This window comes from Aythya marila (assembly GCF_965140915.1).
Source record: "Aythya marila genome assembly, chromosome: 1".
Classification (NCBI taxonomy): domain Eukaryota; kingdom Metazoa; phylum Chordata; class Aves; order Anseriformes; family Anatidae; genus Aythya; species Aythya marila.
Genome location: NC_139042.1, coordinates 189021298 through 189043585, shown reverse-complemented (window position 1 = coordinate 189043585; position 22288 = coordinate 189021298).

Sequence of the window (22288 nt, the reverse complement as noted above, 5' to 3'; positions counted from 1 at the left end):
CTCTGTCTAGGCCCCCACAGGACCAGTGCCATTTAACATCTTCATTGGTAACATGGACACCGGGACTGGGTTGCAACCTCATCAAATTTGCCTCTTTGTAGTGTGGTCAACACACTGAAGAGAAGGAATCCAAACCATACTATGACTCTGATGAGTTACAGACAATGAATTACAACTTGCCACTCCTGCTTCTGCAAATCTTTACTCTTATAATTAAAAGAAATTGTATTTTAATTTAAAATGTTCAAGAGAAATACAGAAAAACAGCACATGCCTATATTCTTCAGCATTTCTTAATGTTTATTGGGCAACTGAGTCATAAGTAGTTTTTCACCAGTGGTGAAGATAATGTGAAAATTTTAATATGAATTATACATATGCATATGTGCATATGATGTGCCTACATGTCTAGTTATTGTATATTTAAAGAGATGAATGTAGTATAATGTAAAAAAAAAAAATAAATCTTCTGGAAAACATGGAAAATATTACGTAAATTTAATGACGAGTTTTCAAATAACAGTAATTCAATTCATGTATGCACAAAACCCTTATCAGGGATAGCTTATGTCAAACTCTCATATTTATAAATAAGTTGATAAACTTATTAGATTCATTATATGAACTCAATTTTTATATACTCCAGCAGACAAACTTGATGTGGTTTGTATTCACTTAGATTTAGTTTGTGTGGTGTTTACAGCCAGTGTCTATAGAAAACTTGTAAAACTTTGAAATTATTTTTGAAAATAATGTTAATATTAACTGTGGCCTATTACATTATGCTAAACTTTACACAGAAATTTCATTTTTTCATTCTGTATTTTTGAAATAGTTCAAATCCTGGTGGAAGAACATTAACTGTATATGGTAATCTGGTCATATTGATTTTTATATAACGTTATTAAAACATCATATTCTATAAGGAAATCCTCAAAAAGACAATTTATTAAAAAACATTGAATGAGAAGTGTGACAGCATAAATGATTACCCTAGTTTTAAAAATGCATTATTATTTTATAAGGCAGTCCCACTATGTCCAACTACTAAGTAAAACAGATGTGATGGAAGAAGAAATTAGACAGATTGACACATTTCTGACCCTTTCTCATGTATTTCCTGAAATGAAGCTGTAATTACTATGCATGTTGCAGGTTATGCTGATGAGCTGATAAAGGAGGTTGTCAAATTATACACCACACAATCACTCAATGACACAGTAGAAGAAAGAGTAGAGCAAAATTTCCAAATCTTCCACCACATAAGCTTCCCGACAAAATGAGCATTCTGGAAAGCCGTATGTCACACTTAGGCAAATTAGACATGCATATGTTGTGGACAAGAAGACACCCATAAAAAAAAAGGAGATGAACTGTTTGCTTATTAAACAAGTTATCAAGTGGAATCCAGATCAATCATTCTGTACAACTCAGAGACTACTAAGAAGTAACTATCACTAACTATTATATCACTAACTATTTCCAAAAGGATGCAGCTAGTTCCTATCAGTTTGCTACCTTTTTTTTTATACAATTCACCTGGTGAAAAGAGAAAGTTATTTATTGTGAAAACCTTATATTAAATCTGAGGTGCATCTTAAAAACGTTAGACAAGAAATGTCAAAGAGAAATATTAAAGTGTTTTTTAGTCATTAAAAACCAATTCTTTCAAAAGACCCACAAGATCCATCACAATAAAGCACAAAAAATCTTTAATAAAATTAACGATGTAGGCACATCAGCCTGGATGACTAGAATGCAAGGAATAACAAACTAAATCTTTATTAGACCTGGAAAGTTAAATTAGTGTATTATAAAATCAGCCAATTTGTTCAACAGAACCTTTGGGTGGCCTTTGGGTACCATATTACAGTGATTCCTATTCATGTTCTTCTTGCTTTGGGGTGTCTTCATTCTTTGCAGTGATCCACATCATTTGAAATACCCTCTTTCCTGAATAACATAATAAAATGATGAAGATTTTAGACTATACTTCAAAATATCTCTCTTTTTTCTCTCTCTCTCTCTCTTTTCTTTTTTTTTTTTTTTCCCTCTGTAATTAATTTGGTATGTCAGGTGATTTATCTGTAAGCTACCATGTTTCTCATCTTGGAAAACACTAAAAAGGAAGAGGAAGAAATAATAAGCTTTATTCTCCTCAGGTTGTTTGATGGTTCTAGCTGCCAAAACACATTTTTATTCCTGTTTATTCTTCAATAACTGATGACAAAATTTGCCCCACAGTGTTAATTTTTTACAGAGCAGGACATGTAAGTACAGGGAATAGAAACATGTAATTTCAAATTTAGCCAATATATTAGGGCTAATGTGTTTTTTGTTTGTTTGTTTGTTTTTGTTTTATTTTTTGCATTGATGTTCTGATATTTGGTTGTCAACATCTTGGACTTGTGTTATCTTCAACAGTCTGTGAAACACTTGCTTTCCAGTGATGAAACTCCCTGGCTCACACTGTGAATGATTCAGAGGAAATAAAGAGCCGTTCTTACACCCTGCAGTGCTGGGGATACCCTTGAGGGTTTTTATCTCTAGTCCTGGTCATATTTGGCATTGTTTAGTGTAGTTTTTACAAAACAGTGAACAAGGAAGGAATATAGGTTACAGTTTGCTTTATATATAAATGGAATATAAACACTGCTTATGTGATCTTACAGAAGCACGTTGTTAATAAATATTTCCTGAAGTTAAATGAATTTTTGAAATTGAAATCTGAAAATGAATTCCTGAATTTTAAATGACTCACTACTCCAAACGCCAGATACAAAATGCAGCTAACACCAAAGTTAACTGAAAAGCTCTAGCATTGTCATTGACAATAGAGTATCAGTGCTCACATCCTATTATAAAAATGTTGGACTTCTCTGCTCTGAAGATTAAAAAATTCTATCTGTAATCCAAGTCTTGTGTGACATGACATTTTGAAAGCAAAAACTCAGAAACTTTTGTACTTAGTAGTAATAGGATAACATGCTACAGTAGTTACAGTAATTGCCCGACTCTTCTACTATTTTGCTGCCTTTTTTATTTTATTTTTTTAAATCTTCTATTCTCTCTTCTACAAGGAAAAATATTTGCAAAAGTGCTGCATATTTCAGGGATAACAAAACTAAAGAAACAACAAAAATGGGTTCCGCCACCCTTTTCTGTGATGTGAGCAATAGAGGACACAGTGATTTGCACAAATGACAATACACTCCTTTGAGTACAACAAAAATATGCATATTATTGGACTTAAGCTGCAATGAAAGCATTATGTCTTGATTGACTTACAAATTTGTACTTACTGTGAAGGTCTTTTTCTGTAATTGTCATGTGTGTAGATCATGGTCATTCTCAAAAGTACTAGTTCTGGATATCTACTGAAGATTTGAGGAAATTAAAAAACTCATCTGCTCCTGCCCCTCCCCTTCCCTCCTCCCCCCTCCCCCCCAGTATGTTTCTTTGTTGGCTTACTGTAACAGGCTTTTGATGTACTACTGTTTTGTTGCTGTTGTATGTTTGTTTGTTTTTAATTTGAAATATAATGTCTGCATGTCTTTTTCATACAGTAGACTAACAGTCTAAAATAAGAAATTTTACCTGAGAGAGAAGGACACAATGAGTTTGATGCATGTTTGATGTTAAGAAAGCATAATAAATACATGTAATGCACTGCAACAAATTGGAAAAGGAAGGGAAGGGAAGGGAAGGGAAGGGAAGGGAAGGGAAGGGAAGGGAAGGGAAGGGAAGGGAAGGGAAGGGAAGGGAAGGGAAGGGAAGGGAAGGGAAGGGAAGGGAAGGGAAGGGAAGGGAAGGGAAGGGAAGGGAAGGGAAGGGAAGGGAAGGGAAGGGAAGGGAAGGGAAGGGAAGCAGCAGGAGAGTTATGTACTTTATAAAGGCAGAGGATGACATTAATGTCACTGTCTCAATAGAATTCTTCATGAGAATAATGATAAAGTTTTTGGCAGAAAATGAATCATAGAATCATAGATACATTAAGGTTGGAAAAGACGTTCAAGATCATCTGGTCCAACCATCCCCCTACTACCAACATCACCCACTAAACTATGTCCATAAGCGCTACATCCAACCTTTCCTTAGACAACCCCAGTAACAGTGACTCCACAATATCCCTGGGCAACCTGTTCCTATGTCTGGTGTTTCTGAGAAGAAATGTCTCCTAATTTCCAACCTAAACCTCCCCTGGAGCAACTTGAGACCATTCCCTCTAGTCCTATTGCTAGTTACCTGCAAGAAGAGGCTGACCCCAAGCTCCTCACAGCTTCCTTTCAGGTAGTTGTAGAGAGCAATAAGGTCTCCCCTGAGCCTTCTCCTCTCTAGATCAAACAACCCCAGTTTCCTCAGCCTCTCCTCATAAGCTTTGTGTTCCAGGCCCTTCAGCAACTTTGTAGCCCTCCTTTGGACACACTCAGGGCCTCGATGTCTTTGATGAGTAGACTATCTGCCTGCAAGAAACTGAGCTCTTAAATTGGGCATTTGTATACAGCACAAACTTGAGCAAAACCAAGGAACAGTGTCACTGAAAGAGTAGGCAGAGATGATAGTCAGTAAATGAATGAAGGTTTGGTCTGTGATGATGAACATGAAGTAAAGAGAAAATTAAATATATGGGTAAATACTTGGAAAAGAAAAATGGTGCAATTAATGTTTGGTCTCAGAAAGTAGTGGTATAACTAGAATGACAAGGGAAAAGGAAAAAAAAAAAAAAAAGAAAAAAAAAGAAAAGCCAACCAAGGAGGGTATCTTTGTCCTCAAGTATATGGAAGTCTTTAAACAGAACAAAGCTGAAAAATCCATTTCACAATTGTTATACTCCTTTTGCCTTAAGATATAACCTAATAGTAGAGATTAAATACCATGAACACTATTGCCTGCTATTGTAGACTGAAAGGACCAAATCTGTTTGTTTTCTCTTTTCCACTTGCTTCATCAGCACTGCCGGGACTGTTGCCTGAGAAAAATGTTCACATGTCATATCTCTATGGTAAAAAATGCAAAAAATCTCATCATATTTAGGAATTCTACAGACATTGTTAATGCCTGCACAGATCAGGTTTATATGAAAAAGAGGCTGTTAAAAAGTTTTGTACATATTTGAAGCCTCCTATGGCAGAATTTGATGGAGTGTCCTATAAGTGCCTATATAACATTTACAGAAATGTGTGTCCATGTAATTAATCAAAAATGGTGTGACTCATGAAGCAACAAACATAGTTTGATTCTTACATACAGAAAACACTGAACACTTAATGTCTATAAAGGTAAATGTAGCACAGCAAGGAGGGAAGGTTCTAGTCATTGGTTTGCCTACACTCAGCTCTGTTTGGATTTCATAGAGAGGAATGTTTGCTTTTCTGTTCTTTTTCACCCACATAATCTCTGCATCTAGAAGATGGTCAGACAGACTCTGACCTACCATAAGTATGATAAAAGCTAACAGTCTGTGCAAAAGTAGTCTCTAGTCATAAACTAGTCATAAATGTGTTTTGTTTTCTCTAAAGATTTTTTTTTTTTTTTTTTTTTTTTTAAGTAATCAACAGCAGTATTCAAGAATTTACCTTTGGCTCCAAATACTTTCAAAATTGTAACATTGCCAGCATCATTCCTAAATATATCGTTAAGTCTATTTATCTGTGTCTTTGCACTAATAATCCTAGGCCTACCAAAAGAAAGATACATTTTTATAATCAGACCCTGTCTTAGTCAAACGTTTCTTCAGCACATTTGCAGCTGGGAATTTTAGTAAAGAGAGCTACCAGTCACTGCAATGACTGTCAACATACCATTGAGTCACGGTTTTGCAGAACATCTGCCTGAGTATCTGGAGGAACTATCTTAATTGTTATTTAATTAAGATAAAGTTATGTTTCTTGTTCCTATTTACTCTAAACACTGCCTGGTGCCAAAGGGAACACTGATATGTGGGTATAAATGCCTTTCTCCACATTCTTAAGGAATACCCAGGATTTAAATGTAGAGCAGAATATATGTTTTAAAATACATTAGTAGAAAAGACTATGATCTTATAATTGATGTCTTTTCTATTTTGTCCTTTAGAGGGAGCTTGCTCTAAAGAAGGTCTTAGGCAGATCCCCCTCAGTGCTTTGGCTTGCTTAGGGTCTTCTAACAACAGATTTCAAAACTTTTAAAATTATGCCAGGCAGGTTTTCTTTTATGAATTTTACTGTAAACTACTGCAGGAATACTTACTGTATGGTTTGGTTCCCACAGACAAAAGAAGGCAGAAGCTATGTTAAAGTTCTTCTAACAGTCAAGGTGTCCAATTATCTTGAGTGTCACACACCCAGAGCTAAGCGCATGAAACACAAAATCAGAATATCCTGCATTGGAAGAGACTCACAAGGATCATCAAGTACCACAATTAAGGTTAGACTGATATACAGTTTTGAGGCAACATTCAAATCTTTATTGAGTTCCTTTAATCCACTGATTTACCTAAAGGCTTGTATAACATGTTTCTCCTTCTCTCTCTCTATATATATTTAAGGGACACTGTATGTAATTAGTTACTTAAAAAGAAGTTCAGAACTTCAAATGATCAGTGCTTCCTCACTTGTAGCCTTTAAGGTAGAATAAGTTATAATTTCTCAAAAAGATTATACTTAGATTATTTATCTATCCCGTATTTTCAAATTTTCAGCTAATAAAAATGTGATTTCAATTACATGGATATCTCTAGTACTACCAACTGAAACAGATCATGAAGTTATGAAGACTCTGTATAGGTATATTCTGATCCATACGGATTCAGTTTGATACTTACAAAGGGTAGATACAGCCCTCAAAATAGCAGCATACACTGTCTGCGAAAGCTTATCTCACTTCAGGTATGAACAATGTAAAATGTATCTGTCTGTTGACTATAGTGGCAAACTAACCCATTAGCTAAGGGGCAGTCACATTATTACTACTGCTAAAATGATCACAGTGTCTTCTAGCTACTCTAATCTACAGCCCAAATAATCACTGGAAGTTGGGCGTATTTACTTTAATTTGCTGACAAATTTTGCCAAATTTGGAAAATTTTGCCAAAAACAACAACAACAACACAACAAAACAACAAAAACAAAAACAAAAAAATATCTGTGGCAAACAACTCTCCTACTTCATTCTTGTGATGGCAGTATTACTCGTATTACTCATTTAAATACAAATCTGCTTCTGATGCATCATCCATTCAAAAAATTAAAATCTACCAATCTACCAAACCTTTCTGTTTTATCCTTAACTATTTATGTTAATGTGTAAAAAATAAAAATAAAAATAAAAATAAAAATAAAAATAAAAATAAAAATAAAAATAAAAATAAAAATAAAAATAAAAATAAAAATAAAAATACAGTGACCCCTTTTTTACAAGGGGTCACTGTATTACTGTTGTTTGGCTGTTTTTTTCTTCTGTAGATAAAATGTTTGGAGATTGTTATTCATAAATCAGAAGAATATAAAAAAGTTTTCCACAATTTATCACACACACACACACACACAAATGGTCTAAATTTGAAGGTATAGTATTGATATTGAATTTCTTTTCACCTTTTTCACTGCAAGAAAAGTCCTAAATTAATTTTTAATTGAACAAGAAAATGAAGAGCTCATTGCTGTACACTTACCTATTTATATTTGCCACCTCAGATTTAAAATCAAGTTCATGTATCTCTAGATCCATTTGCCATAAACAAAATATATAGTTGGTACTGGCCTTTGCCATTAAAAGCTATTGTAAACAATTCAGTGTGATCTTGAAAGAACTGAAGAAATCAGACTTTGAATGTGCTGTGTGACACAAAAAAATGTTTGATGAAACATTTGGTCTTCAGGAGATCTAACTACCCACAGCAGGAGCAACAATAATACAGTTACATTGGTTGCAAAGTAATACATGAGTTAGACTACTTGGCTTTAACTTCAGAATGCCAAGGAAGCTAGTACTGGTCTTCACAGAAGTGTCTTTGAAGCAGGGTGTCTCCTCAGCTTGTACTGAGGTTACTTCCATTCCTTTAAAACTTTTGAGGGTAGTTATGTCTGAAGATGCAGTTAAGCCTGATAGTTGTGGTTTACAGATTCATGGCAAGGCTGAGAGATAGGAAAGAGATTTCAAAAGAGAGATAGAAAATTAAATCATTTTATAATTCTTATTCATAATAACTACAAATTACTGAATCTTGGGGAGCAGGTGAGAGGGGGACAGGATGAAGCTAGAATGTAATCTCATTTGCAAAATGAATTAAAATAAATATAAATTTTGTAATTAATTAATATAATTATATTAATTATTCTGCTTTTTTCTAGGAGATGGTATATTCATTAAGTATCTTATTTATTTATTTATTTATTTATTTATGTACTTACCTATTTTTAAAGATGCAGTATACTTCTAACTTTTGGATACTAATATTACCTTGTTCAAAAATGTTAATGTCAGATACTCTGAACATTATTTACCTTTTGTGGTGCTTATTAATAAAATCTGCATTTAATTGCTATTATTGCTGTTTTAAGGCAAAAATGTAACAATGAGACATTTAGATTTCTGTGTATCTTTCTGTCTTAGTTGTAACACTTTCTGATAACACAAATTCAATTCAACTTCTTTTTTTTTTTTTTTTTTTTTTTTTTTTTTTTGGTAACGTGTGTTAATTGAGAGAACAAATAAATGTGGTATGTTTGTTTGCCAGATTTTAAATTACTTTAATCTAGGCTGTTGCAGAATTCTTTCCATAAACCCTTGGGTTATTTCTAATATGTTGTTATCAGTTCTTACTAAGATATCAAACAGTCCATCTGAAAAAGAAGATTAGTAAAAGCTACTGTTTTGGTTGATGCATTAAAAAGTTGATCACTGAATTTTGCTGTAATTTCTGGGAATAGAAAAAGAGAGCAAAATTCGCAGGACAAATATTAAGGACACTTTATGCATCACTGAAAGCTGTTCATTATTACAGATATGAAGGTAATATAAAAACATAAATAGAATAGATTCTATTTGTGCTAATAGGTATGTCACTAAATTAATAATACTGCTGAAACTAGTAATAACTTTTTCTTAAATTTATTTATTTATTTATTTATTTAATATTCATATAGTTAGGTCTGTGGGTAAAATTACGTACATGCATCTTAGTAATACTCACTTTTATTAATGGTTATTTGGTCAAATGTTTGAGATGCTATTGATCTACTTGATCAGCTTTGTATGGATAGTAAACAATCAGGACAATTATTTCTTGAGTAAGGACAAACCATGCCAACCTAAAAGTAAAATTATTTTATTTTCTACATTCATTTGACATTCTTTAGATGTGTTTATTAATTATCTTTTTTTTATTCTAAGCAATCACTTTCTATATAGGTTATTAATAAGAGAAACAGTAAGCCATGAAAACTATGTTTTCCATGTAGAATTTTAAACTCTTTTGCTGGATACACAGATGGATAAATGAAAATCTTGTAAAATAATGCCATTTCCAATCATAATTTAAAAATAAAATCTTACAGAATAAAACAGTTGAAAAGTTTCTTTAAATATATTTTCAACACTGTTTTTAATTTTGAAACATCAATTCATTTTAAATTAAATTTTTACTAGAATTAAAAGCAAACAATAAAAGAAAGGCATTTAATAATGTATCTTGTTTTTTGGTAATAATTTCTCTCTATATATATTATATATATATACATTTAATTATCTCTAAACCAAAATATTTCCAGGTTATAATTTAATTCAGAAAATTAAAATATCTTTTATTTCTTACTGAAATTATGTTGAAGTTTCAAGAACTTAAATAAAAATGATGAAAATCAATTACAGCTGTGCCTCCACTAATATACTATTTTTTTTAAGAGCTTTCTTTTGTGATGTAATGTAGAATTGTGATTTTTAACAGAGAATTCTTGCATTGTAAAATGAGCCATATCATAGCCTATATAATAAAAATCTCATAAATTAGTAACGGGAGAGAAGGAGTAATTAGAAGAGGTACATTTAGGAAACTTAAAACTGTTGCTTTTCTACACAGAAAGAAATTTAGGAAATTAACTATAAAAATGTTATTATCATTATTAAATAAATAATTTGATAACTAACATTATTATCAAATTGTAACACCTGGTAAAAATAAATTATCTTGATCCTTAAAGTAATTAACCACCATATTCTTCCTTTCAAATATGTTTTTATTTATGCATTTTATTTATGGTGAAAATATACATGCATATTAATATAGTCTCTCTATCTCTCTCTCAGCTATGGTATTACAAATGTTCTATTGACATTCTACAGGTAAATGATAGAGTGACACTGGATACTGATAGCACATTCTATTATTGGAAAATTTTGCAGGTCTACAGTTCAAAGTAATTATGCTTAAGATCTGAAGAAATGATTATCATTTCCATAATGATAAATATTTGGAGTTGAATTAAAGAGACAGGCATGACTCAAGAACATAGCTCAAACAGAAATAACTATTCCAACCTTTTCCTGCTGGCATGGGACATGCATGTGCCCCTGACAGGCAGACTCTTCAAACCACTGAATGTGACCTCCCTACTGTTTGGACGTTAGAGAGGCATAAAGCATTCTTCTCACACTTTTGCTCCCCTGAGGATAGTTTGTTATATACACGTGTCTTATGTAGATCTTATCTTTTCTTGTTAAACAATTTACCATGATACTGTAACAGTAAGAATATTTGCCTGAGGATCTTCTACAGATGCAGAGGAAAACCAGAAACACTGACAAAATTATTAGCATCATCTCCTCTTCAGGGTTTTAGTTCTTTTCCAAGAAAACAGCCATAATCATCAGGGTAACTGCATTGGAATGATTTAAGGAATTACATTTTACCAAGACAAGCTACAAAATATTGCTATGTATATAATAGCACCTCACTGCTTCATCACAATTAAACATCTTAAAATGAATGTAGTCTTAGAGCCTAAAATATCTAGCAACGTCAACAGCTGATTCCTATAGAAATATTTTATAATGTGTGGTTTTCATCATTATAGCATTTGATTTTGAAAAATTTAAAATAATAACAGTAATAATAATATTACTTACATATAAGATTTTGACTGATAATTATCTGTTATTTCAAATAACAATACTAACATGATTACTTGCAGGAGCTTGAAAGTAACAAGAAGCTATCCCTTGTAGGAGAGAGAAATAAATCAGCTATGGAACAGTGTTTAAAAAGTATTAATTTCAATTTACTTTGGATTTTGGAGGTGGGCAATCTGTCTTTTTCAGCCACTGTGTTTGTTATACTCAAGAAAATCAAGATGCATAGAACTTTTTTTGCCTCTTAAAAAAAAAAATGCTGTACAAACAATCACAGAATATTTATTAAGAAATTCTGAATTACTGATCTCTTTATGTAGGGTAATATAAGGAACCCAGTGCTCTGAACATAGAGCATAGAGTGTTCATTCACTATCCAGAAGGTGAGAGGAGTCTGTTACAAAGGTCCTTGCAACAGTGTCTGGACTGGACAAGATCCCCTATGCTGCTATGCTCAGTTCTCAACCTAAGAACACATAACCAGCTGGTTCATGGTCCTACTCCAGCACGGAAATGATCTGCCCCATTGCTATTATTGTAAACCATGTACAAATGTGTCTTATTGATGTATAATTTGGTCAATATTACAGTAACTGCAGACTCTTTGGGAGTCTGCAGAAGGTCCAGCTTTTCTCCCAGAATCTTAATCAATTGCACATTGCAATGTACAATTTACTCCAGGCACTGAGGGAATCTTCAGAACAGTAAAAAATTCCCAACCTGGAGAGACCCTGCAACAATTAATTCAATTCCGTATTGTGAAGGCAGATAGCATTTCAGCCAATCACCAACATGTTTCACAGCAATCAACTACCTCATCGATATATATGACTAGCTGGTGAATTCCTGGACCACATGGGAAATTTATGTCCTAAGTGCAGAACATGCACACACAGTCAGAGTACTGATACCCAGCTACACCAGTTTAACAACGTGACCAGCTGAAATTTCATTATTATATCTCACAGATTCCATGGTTCAACAAATGCATTAAAATTGCATGTGACACACAAATTAGATATTTTTTCCACCTTTTCCCTAAAATTACATCAGTAACCTTAAACTCCTTTAAAAGTCTCAAATAGGTTCTCCAAGGTAAACTAAAAATTTGCATTAGTATTTGCAAATTTATTTGCTGTTTATCTGAAAACTCAGAATGATTTCTAGTTTGTGAGTTTCTGAGTGCGTTTAATGCCCAGTCTTCATGCTTCAATCCATTAACCAGCTTTAATCTGAAATCCACCTTGGTTGATTAATTCCTGCCTTCAGGCTACCTGAGATATAATCTTCAGCTTTGGCCTTTTCCTTTCCAGTTGCACCACTGTGAACATCTTGGATGATGCTAATGACCACCTCAAATTACATTGATTTTAACTTCTCTTTTTTCCTGAGCATTGTTAATCTGCACAATCTAATGCATGCTTCTGCATTCATGCCACAGGTCATATGCCCTCTTCAACTTAACTTTTAGCCTTATCGCTTGTCACCTGCATTTATTCCCTTGGCAAAGCTTTCCCATACTTCATTTGCCTTCACAGGCAATTGTCTTCAGACCTTAAATTGCTAATTTCTTCCCTAGCTGTCAACTTCTTTCATTGTCCTACCTTTGTTAACTTTACCTCTGTGAAACATATTATTCCTATTCCTCCAGTTTATTTTTTCTTTTTGTACAAGACTGCTTTAGGTTAGGTTTACCCTGATGTTCCTTTCTCACTTCCAGCCAGATCTGTATTTCTTCTTTCTGTAAAATATTTATTGAAACTTTTTATTCATGGGTTTATTTACATTATATTCTGATAAATTATTGTTTGCATTAACTTGCTGTTCCAAATGGTTGAAAGATCACTTGGATCATAAAAATATTCCTGATAAAATTTACTTGGATTGTCTTTGGGGACTAGCTGGAATTTATCTGAGTAAGACAAGGTTGTTTAATTTTTGTTCTTGAGGATAAAGTACACAGAAATCAGAAAAGGAGGAAAAAAAAAAAAAACACACTACAAACAATCTATCTCTTGCTAATTCAACTGGGAAAATTGCATTGAAAGTGTATTAAAAGGAAGTTATACTGTGGGTTATAATAATTAAAACTGTAGCATTTTATTGATACTTGTTTCTTTTTATAGACAAAATGTATTTTCTTGACAATAAATAAAATTGAAGTCTAAACCATGAATTGTGAATGGATGGATCTGCAGCAACGGCACATTTAACTTCTAGATCAATGACACTGCTGTTGTTTTAGTTTGGGTGTTAGATGCAGCATAGGAAAATCTAATGCTATCTGTACATGGAGGCTTATTTTGGAATAATTTATTAATATAATTTAAAATATTCTGCTAGAATCTATACTTAAGGATAAAAAGGAAATAAATAAGGTCCTTGGTGGTTGTGATGCCATTTGAATTGATACAATACCAAATAAAGTCTTTTAACCTTGACAGGTAAATATAGTTAAATATGTTACATACCTTAACAGGTATGTAACACTCTGTATCCCTTCAGTTATTTTTGTAACTCCCAACTAGCACTTTTTTTTTTTTTTTTTTTTTTTTTTTTTTTTTTTTTTCTTGTAGAGAACTTCTTTGCATCTGTTTCCATGTATGTCTGGTTTGTTTTGACTACATTTTTTTTCCTAGCAGGAATTATGCTTTACTGCTTTCAGTACAGCTCAATATCTAGTACCTCTTTCATTCACCTGGGCTCATCCTTCGCTACAAAAACAAGTCTCCTATGTGGTGAATCCCACTGAAGGAACACCATTTTGTCACAGGCCATGGACCTTCCACTATGAACTCTTCAATCTTTTTAAGAGTAAGCTGCTCTGTAATGATTAATTAATGCTTAGTGTTTCTTGAGGTTCTGAATCAACCTCCCCTTTCTATCCACTGTATCTTACCATTTTTAACACCACCAGAAACACAGAATGTAAATGGTGCTTGACATGCTGAGTAAACGTGTAGCAAGTCACATTTGTTATATTTGTTATAATGTGATATACAGGGCTTTCGGCTCTATGTGAGGGAGCTCCATAAACCTGCCTCTGAACCATATTTATGTCTGGGGTCACCCATGCTTTTAGTGTGTGAGCGTATATGTCTCTTCCAACACAGATATACGAGACCAGGGTGAGCAAAAAGCTCAAAGTAAAAAATGCTCAGAGTATTTTCTAGATACTCTTTTAAGGTAAGTGTGGGCTTCACTTTACAAATTTTCAACTTACAAATTAACGACCGTGTTTTTATTTCTGACAGTGAAACATGATGCCATTGCCTTTGTCAATGGGAACAAGGAAATGAAGGAAACCACAGAAGGTGAGCAGCTGTGCTGTTCACTGTGTTCTTCCTGTTCTCATGTGAAAATACAAACGTGTTATCTGCGTAAAATTAGTGATATTGGAAGATAACTCTGATAGCAGTACATCCCAACAATGATGCAGGGGGAAAACACATAACATGGAACAAGAGCCTTTACAGTCAGTTCTGAAGGTTCTAACTACCTTTCACTTCTGCCAGTAAAAACTTCATGAACAACCAAATCCCATTTTACAGGAACATGATTTATATAGATTTACTACTGTGGCATAAGAAAAGGATTATACTAAAATATGGTTGTAAAATAAAGCGTTTGTCATGTATATAAAGCACTTTGGAAAATTTCATGTTTTGTTTGAAAAAATATCATAACCCAAATGCTTTTTTTACATAACATAACACTTTAATCACTTTATGTTTTTATTCACATAACAGAAATAAATGAATGAGAAAAGGATTTCAGTGTATAGCTAGTCCTGTCACATGGCACTTCTGTGGCTAAATTAGGCATGACTAAAAATGGAGGTTAATAATAAAAATCTGTCACAGGAATACAATAAAAGCATATGGGCATTAAAAATAGGTACATTGTGAATTAAAAATATGTGAAGTAATTTACATATAATTTCACATGTATAATTCAAAGTCTTCAAAGAACCTCCAGTGTTTCCAGATTAATAGTCTAAGGACACATTTTAGAATAACATTTTAACTTTAAAAATTCTCTCTCTGCCCATGAGGCTTCCTGTGGGTTGCTTACCTCAGCATAAACATAGCATATAGTTAAAAAGACAAATGGCTTTCATTTTATATTCAGTGTTTAAAATAACAAAACATGCTTTTAACTTGACAAATTACAATATTTTCAATAATTTCTTTTTTTTCTTATTATTATTCTTTTAGCTGTTAAGGTAGCATTATCTAACAGCAAAATGAAGCTGCTTTAGTAAATTAAGCCTTTTTTTTTTTTTTTTTTCCTTTTTTTCCCCTTTGGTCATATTAGTATTATTCTATACTGTAAGCATGAAAAAGTGAATGACAGATCTTATATAAGATACTGAAGCTCTGTTTTTTAATTTTAGTTTTGACACAGCTACCCATACTAATATGGTTTAACTTTATAATGTTTTTAGCTCACATATTTCTGTAGAAATTACTGAATAGTCACCTGGGATGTGAATTTAGTTAATAGCTACGGAAAACAAAATCTTCATGGAAAGTCTATGACCTAGGGTCTATAAGACCACTGTTTATCTAGTAAAACATCTTTATCCAAGAAAGCCAACCCAGAATGAATAGCCAAAATATTAAAATCTAAGAAAAAAACTGAAAGACCAAGTTTTGTAAGCAATAAAACCATGTTACTTTATCAGAGTGATAACATATTGGTGACAGTAAGCTAAGTATTCCATCTCTACATTGGTTATAATTAGAAATAGTTCTGATCACATCTTTAAATATTTTTTAATATTACATAAGGTTTTTAATACTACATGAGAGAAACAGCAGACAGGTAAATTCTGAGAAGGACTCTGAGGGAAGAAAGCATGTGTAAAAAAAAAAAAAAAAAAAAGATTTCCATATACTGATAATATTACTTCTTCACATATAAATCTGATCAACAGAATGGTTTTGGGTAGAAGAGACTGCAAAGATAGCCCAGTTTCAACCCCCTTCCATGGGTAGGGACACCTCCCACTAGACCAGGTGTCCAACCTGGCTTTGAACACCCCTAGAGATGGAGCATCCACAACTCCTCTAGGCAACCTGTGCCTCGCCACCCTCTGAGTAAATAATTTCTTCCAAATATAAATTTCTAAATGTACTATTCTTAATTTACTATTCATTCATTATTTATTTAATTATTTATTTTAAAAAAACCTACTCCTTGTCCTATTACTACACTCCCTGACTAAGAGTCCCTCTCCAGCCTTCTTGTGGGCTCCCTTTAGGTTGCCCTCAGGTCTCCCTGGAGCCTTCTTTTCTCCAGGCTGAACAACTCCAGATCTCAACCTGTTTTTATCACAGAAGTGCTCCAGCCCTCTTATCATCTTCATGGCCTTCCTGTGGACTAAATCCAACAGGTCAATGTCTTTCTTATGCTGGGGGCACCAGGGGTTAAGGCAGTACTCTAAATGGGGTCTCATGAGAGCAGAGTCAAAGGGGAGAATCACCTCCCTTGACCTGCTAGCCATGCTTCTTTTAATCCAGCACAGGATACAACTGGCTTTCTGAGCCAGAAATGTACATAGAGGTCAACTCACACTCCTCCCAGTCCCTCCCCTTCCCTCCCCTTTGCTCTTTGTCTAAGACAAATGCTCACCATTCTGTCTTGAGACCAATAGGATGAGTGCCACCAACCAATGCAGATAGTCACGAAACAGTTCCCAATTACTTGGTTTTGTGTACTGCAAGTCTCCCATAGAGCCAATGGAATGGCCCTCCTTCAAAGAGGCACCCTCCTGTGCAAGATGCTGTGCCAGTCCCTGATTGACATGCTACCATGCCACGTTGCCATGCCATGGCTACCTAAGGCAGCCTTTTGCATGTGTAGGGATTGCCTGCTGCTACTGCTGGCCTTGCCCGTGCCTAGTCAGCTGCTCTCTCTCAAGCTTCTTGCTCAAGTAGCTGGAGACCCATCTCAGGAATTCTCCTGTACGGTGATCTCCTGATCTGCTGCAGAATGCATCTGTGTGGGAGCTGATCACCTTGGCTTGTGATGAGTCTGTCTCCTCTCCTTCTAGAAAAGTGTCCAGATTCTGCAGTTCACTGTGTAGAAGAAACAGCAGAGAAAAAGGTATTGCAACACAGGAAAAGATAGTGTAAGATGTCATTAGAGATAGGGTTTTTCCACATTGCTACTGCTGAAATCAACACATTATAATGTTCTTGTGGCATAATCCCACCTTGATGTCAGAACAGAAGAAGAGAACTCCAAAGCCTGCCAAACTCATTGTCCCTCAAGAGGACATGAAGACTAGCTGCCTAGGGACTGCTCACTAGTGACTGATAGGAATGAACCTTTTTACAGACTTGTCTAACTGTCCTGGGATGTTGTGCTGAGTCAACTTCTGAGATAGTAGATCATGCTCCAGCTTCACCCACTGACAATGACCCTGTGCCAGTCACTCATCTGAATGCTTTTGGGAGCAACTGTAAGCAGATGAGTTATTAAAAGACTGAGTACTTTATGTATTTCACCTGTATTTTTTTTCACCTGTATTTTTTTCTAGGCCACACAAGGGAGCCATATAGGGAAAGATAGCACTGGCTGGTTGATGTCACTGGGAAAGAACAAGAGCAGATGAGCAGAAATGATTAAATGTCACAAACATAGAGGCTTAGCACTCTCTTTGGAAAAGCCTGTAAACTGTAAATAATGGTGGATAGAAACATAAGGCCTTAACTAAGTGTAAACTCTAAAAGTCTGAGGAAAAGCACATGCTAAAAGGCATTCTCTTGCTCTTCATGGAAGAGTCTTATGACAGACAGGAAAAAAAGTGAGTCAGTCTCCTGAAAAGTTTTATATTATGTATGCCAGTTTAAGAAATAATATTAAAATAAGCAGGATAGACATGTCTTAGCATATAAACAAATGCACAGGTTAATTGGCATAACAAAGAGTTTTAGGCATTATGTTCCCTTAGGTTAGGGAACATAACTGGTATATCCCTGTAGAAATGTACAGCTATTCATGAAGCCTAGGCATGGGGGAAAGGAAAAGAGTACCTACAAATCAAAGGCCTTATGTGTCTGTGAGGTAGGCCTGTCAATATCTGTGCAGTAAGAAAAGGAATACAGTCATAGCAAGTACCTTTGTAGATCACTTGACTCAAGAGTCTTAATGTCCTGGAATGTGTTTAATAGTTTGAACTTGATATTACAACAAGTGGTAGCAGACTGACAGATGTCCTTGTTGAGAAACTTGACATGAGGTTATTTTATGTGTAGTTTTCTCACTTTGTAGGTGTATCTCTTCCAGGGAGATTTAATAGAAGAAGGAATTTGTCACTTTCCTGAAAAAAAGTGTTTTTGTTTTTGTTGTTTGTTTGGCAAATGCACTTCAGCTAGGATTATTTATTTATTTATTTATTTATTTTTATAAGTCTGGATGTTTTTATTTGCCATTGAGCCAAGAATGAAGAATTCTTCCTGATGAAGAATAGACATAGCAATGTCTATTTCATATATTTGTCTATATTATTTTGTTTTCTTAACATAGTATTAAGTTGCTGCAGGTTTTCTCATTAACTGTGACATAAAAACAGCCTTCGAAACTGAGTCCTTGCTATTTCATTTTTTTGTTTGTTTGTTTGTTTTTGAATACTGAGCTGTGTGGCCTGCTCCTTGCCTTATAGTGCACAGTTTCATAGAAATTTGAATGATAAGTTTTTATACAGGATAGTTTTAACTTTTTAACAATTTTATTTGACATGTACATTTTTAGATGCAAATTATATTTATTTCTGCATTTACCCTCATTACAGTATCATATCTCCATGAAAAAAAAAACAAAACAACAAAGATACCTGAGTATATATAACTAAGTAAGAATGCAGAAGAACTACCTAAATGGTTTTATTCATAAAAATATTAAAATATTTAATTGCTAGAAAAGTGATAAGTTTTTTTTTTGTTTGTTTGTTTATTTGTTTGTTTTTTAAGAACCAAGGACCTTCTTCCCAAAGGCTGAAGTAAAAAGGCTGTGGGAGGGAAATGGGAAACTCCATCTTTTCTTCCAAAACTGCGTCTGTATAGTGGTAAGACTGCCAGCCTCAGTAGCCAGCTGCATTCTTTCAAAAAGGGAAAAAGGGTGATACAGAGAAAGGGAGGTCTTGTTTTTAATTATTTTCTAGTCTTTCATGTAAGATAAATAAACCATTTTCAGATCTCCAAGATAATTAAAATATTCTATAAACACATGAAAAATCCTTGAATAATACAGACTTGATACAAAAATATTTTAGTTCAGAAGTGCTCTGTTGTGAAATCTGGATTTTTCAAAAAAATGATTAAGATAGAGAAATAAGTACACAAAGCATATATGTAAAAATTGTATACAAAGCAATTTTACAGATGCTGCAGAGAAACCTTTATTATTAATTCAAGACTTTATGGATTTTATTTTGTTGTATTTATTGAATTCTTTCAGTTTGAGAAATGTCTCTGTCCTTTCAAAATATTTGGTATGGGATGAGATAATATGGGATTGTCTTCCATAGCTGTTTTATGTGTCCCTTTACACCCTTCCTCACTTTTTCTAACAAACATGTCTGCTTTCCTACTTATATTTTATTTCATCTTCAATCTATTATTTTATATTTGTAAAATATTTTCATTGTTACTATGAGTGTTTTTTGTTTCTTCTTTTTCTTTTTACCACATTTATTATTATTATTAAAGCACCATAGAAGACAGGTTTTATACCTAAGGGCTGTTTCAATTTTTATTTGCCTAATCAGATAAAAATTCACCACTCTCATTGAAGTGAGTTAGCATGTAAATACAGTACTGCTTGTTCACTCTTGTATGTGATAGGACAGAGAAAGTTAAATACTGTGAAAAAAAAAAGGGGGGTAAAATAACAATCTTATTGGAAATACAACCCCTTGGGATGGTATTTCAAAGCTAAACTGAACAAACTTTGATGTTTGTTCCTGGAGTGAACCAGTGTTGATCTCAACACAAACAGAATTTGCTCCTGGTTCAGAGAAAAAAAATATAAATATATATATATATTTATAAGGTTGCCTTTGGATTACACAGCAGAGACATCTGCTTAGTTTCATGAGTAGAAGATTATAAAGGGTGTCAATAAATGATCAAATCTACTTAGCACTAGTTATTGTATCTCTACTATCAGAAAAAAAATACTTATTACAGTCAGTTTCAATGGTTAAAGTGGGTTTGTACATAAACAAGTCCATCTTTGAGAAGAATGCAAAACACTTTTTCCTTAATGAACAGAACAATTCTCCACAATATATGGAGAGATTTTAAAAGTGTATTAGTAGCACTGAAATACTAGATACTATAATTTTATTATTTCCTTACCTAAAATGTTCAGTGCTCACTGTATTACACTAATTCTTCTGTTAAAGATGTAAAACACAATTGGTCTGTTATATCTAAATAATGGGTACAACTTATTAATTTCAGGAATAAAAGAATGTTCATAATAAAACTTTACTGAGAATTTTCAGTTTATGGATGGGGAAAAACCTGGGAGACATCTAAACCATATTTAGATGTTATATTCATAAGGAGATTTATTTATACATCTTTTAAAATTCAAAAACAAGCATTTTGTTTAAAAACAATATTCACAAAATTTATTGCGAAGGCTTCATTTTCATCTTGCAAGTTAGCAACAAATCAAACTGTTTGCTTGTTTGTTTCAGTGATTTATCAACCACTCTGGTACATATCTCATATGTAACATTTGGAAGGAACAGTTTTCTTTAATCTGATGAGTAGTATAGTCAGTGCTCTACAGCAAAATCCCTAAATATGTGTTTAACTTCAGCTTTTAGAAACACTTTAAGTATTCTGGAAACACTGAGTTTATTCAGCAGGAATACATGGCAATAATTGCTCTCTTAAAATGTAAGACATTTATACATATATATGCAGGCTGAAAAAACATGCTTTCATGGACATTAGTCTATTTCTTTTGATTGAAGCAACACAAGAAAATGTTTTGTCCATTTTTACTTCATAGTTGTCAGATAAAAAATTCTATGAAAAAGAACAAATTCATTCTTTATTTTTCTGTGAAGCACAAGGTAACTGAAAAGTTTCAGATCAAATGTTTCTTATAATATGGCTAAAAAGTTTTCTGTGTCTGATCATCAGCTGAATGTCTTGCTAGAGTTATTCTGTAGCTTCTTTTTACTAGATGTACAGTATAAACAACAGAGACAACAATATAAGCCAAAAGTATGTTTAAGAAAGGAATAAAATAAACAAACAAGCAAACAAATAAAAAAAATCAAATTTACTATAGCTAAATTGAAACATGTAGTGTTACGTCAGAGGTAAACCTGGCTTAATGCCTTTAACAGTTATGTGCTCAATTTTAAATTGCCTTGCCTAATATACAAATGGTCCCAGTAGAAAGCATACTGGATAGCAGCTGTGTTCTCTCAGTCATTTTCAAGGGGAAATGAGTGGACTGGATCCAAAATACTATTCTGCAGCTGCAACAAGAAGGGGTTTTCTGTTTAGAAGCATGACATTTTTAGTGCTAATTTTCATCTTTTCCTTTTAGTAGGTTACTCTTCCCACGATATAACTGAGCTGATTTACCAGCAATTCCTAACCACTCAAGGATCTGTATAGCATTTCAATACTTGCTGGAATTAGCAGCTGATAGTAATTCTAATAACGAAAATGAAAATTCTAAGAAATTTCAATCCATATTGAAATTGGCATAAATGAAAAGCGAAATTTCACAACATTGAGTTAATAGAATTTTTAAATTCTTATTTTACAAAAGAATCCTAAAATTTATCCACATAGGAATCACATTTCTGATAAAATCAAGGGACATGGCTGTGCACAGGACTGCCCAAGACCAGGACCATGTTGTGCTCACAGTTGTGTTCATTTATGTCAAAATTTTATGTCTATCAATATTGCCACTTGCTTTATGTTAGGAAAACAAACAAACAAAACCACATGTCATTAATCTTCTGTTGATATGTAAAGATAATCTATCAGTATTGTGTGTGCGTGGGGGGGGGGGGGGGGAGGGGTTACTATAAAATAAACAACTGTAATGTAAGAGAATGCATAACACAGTAGGTACTGTGCAGTGCCCCAGTAGTGAATATCTGTCTATGACATTTAGGATGCATTTGCATGGT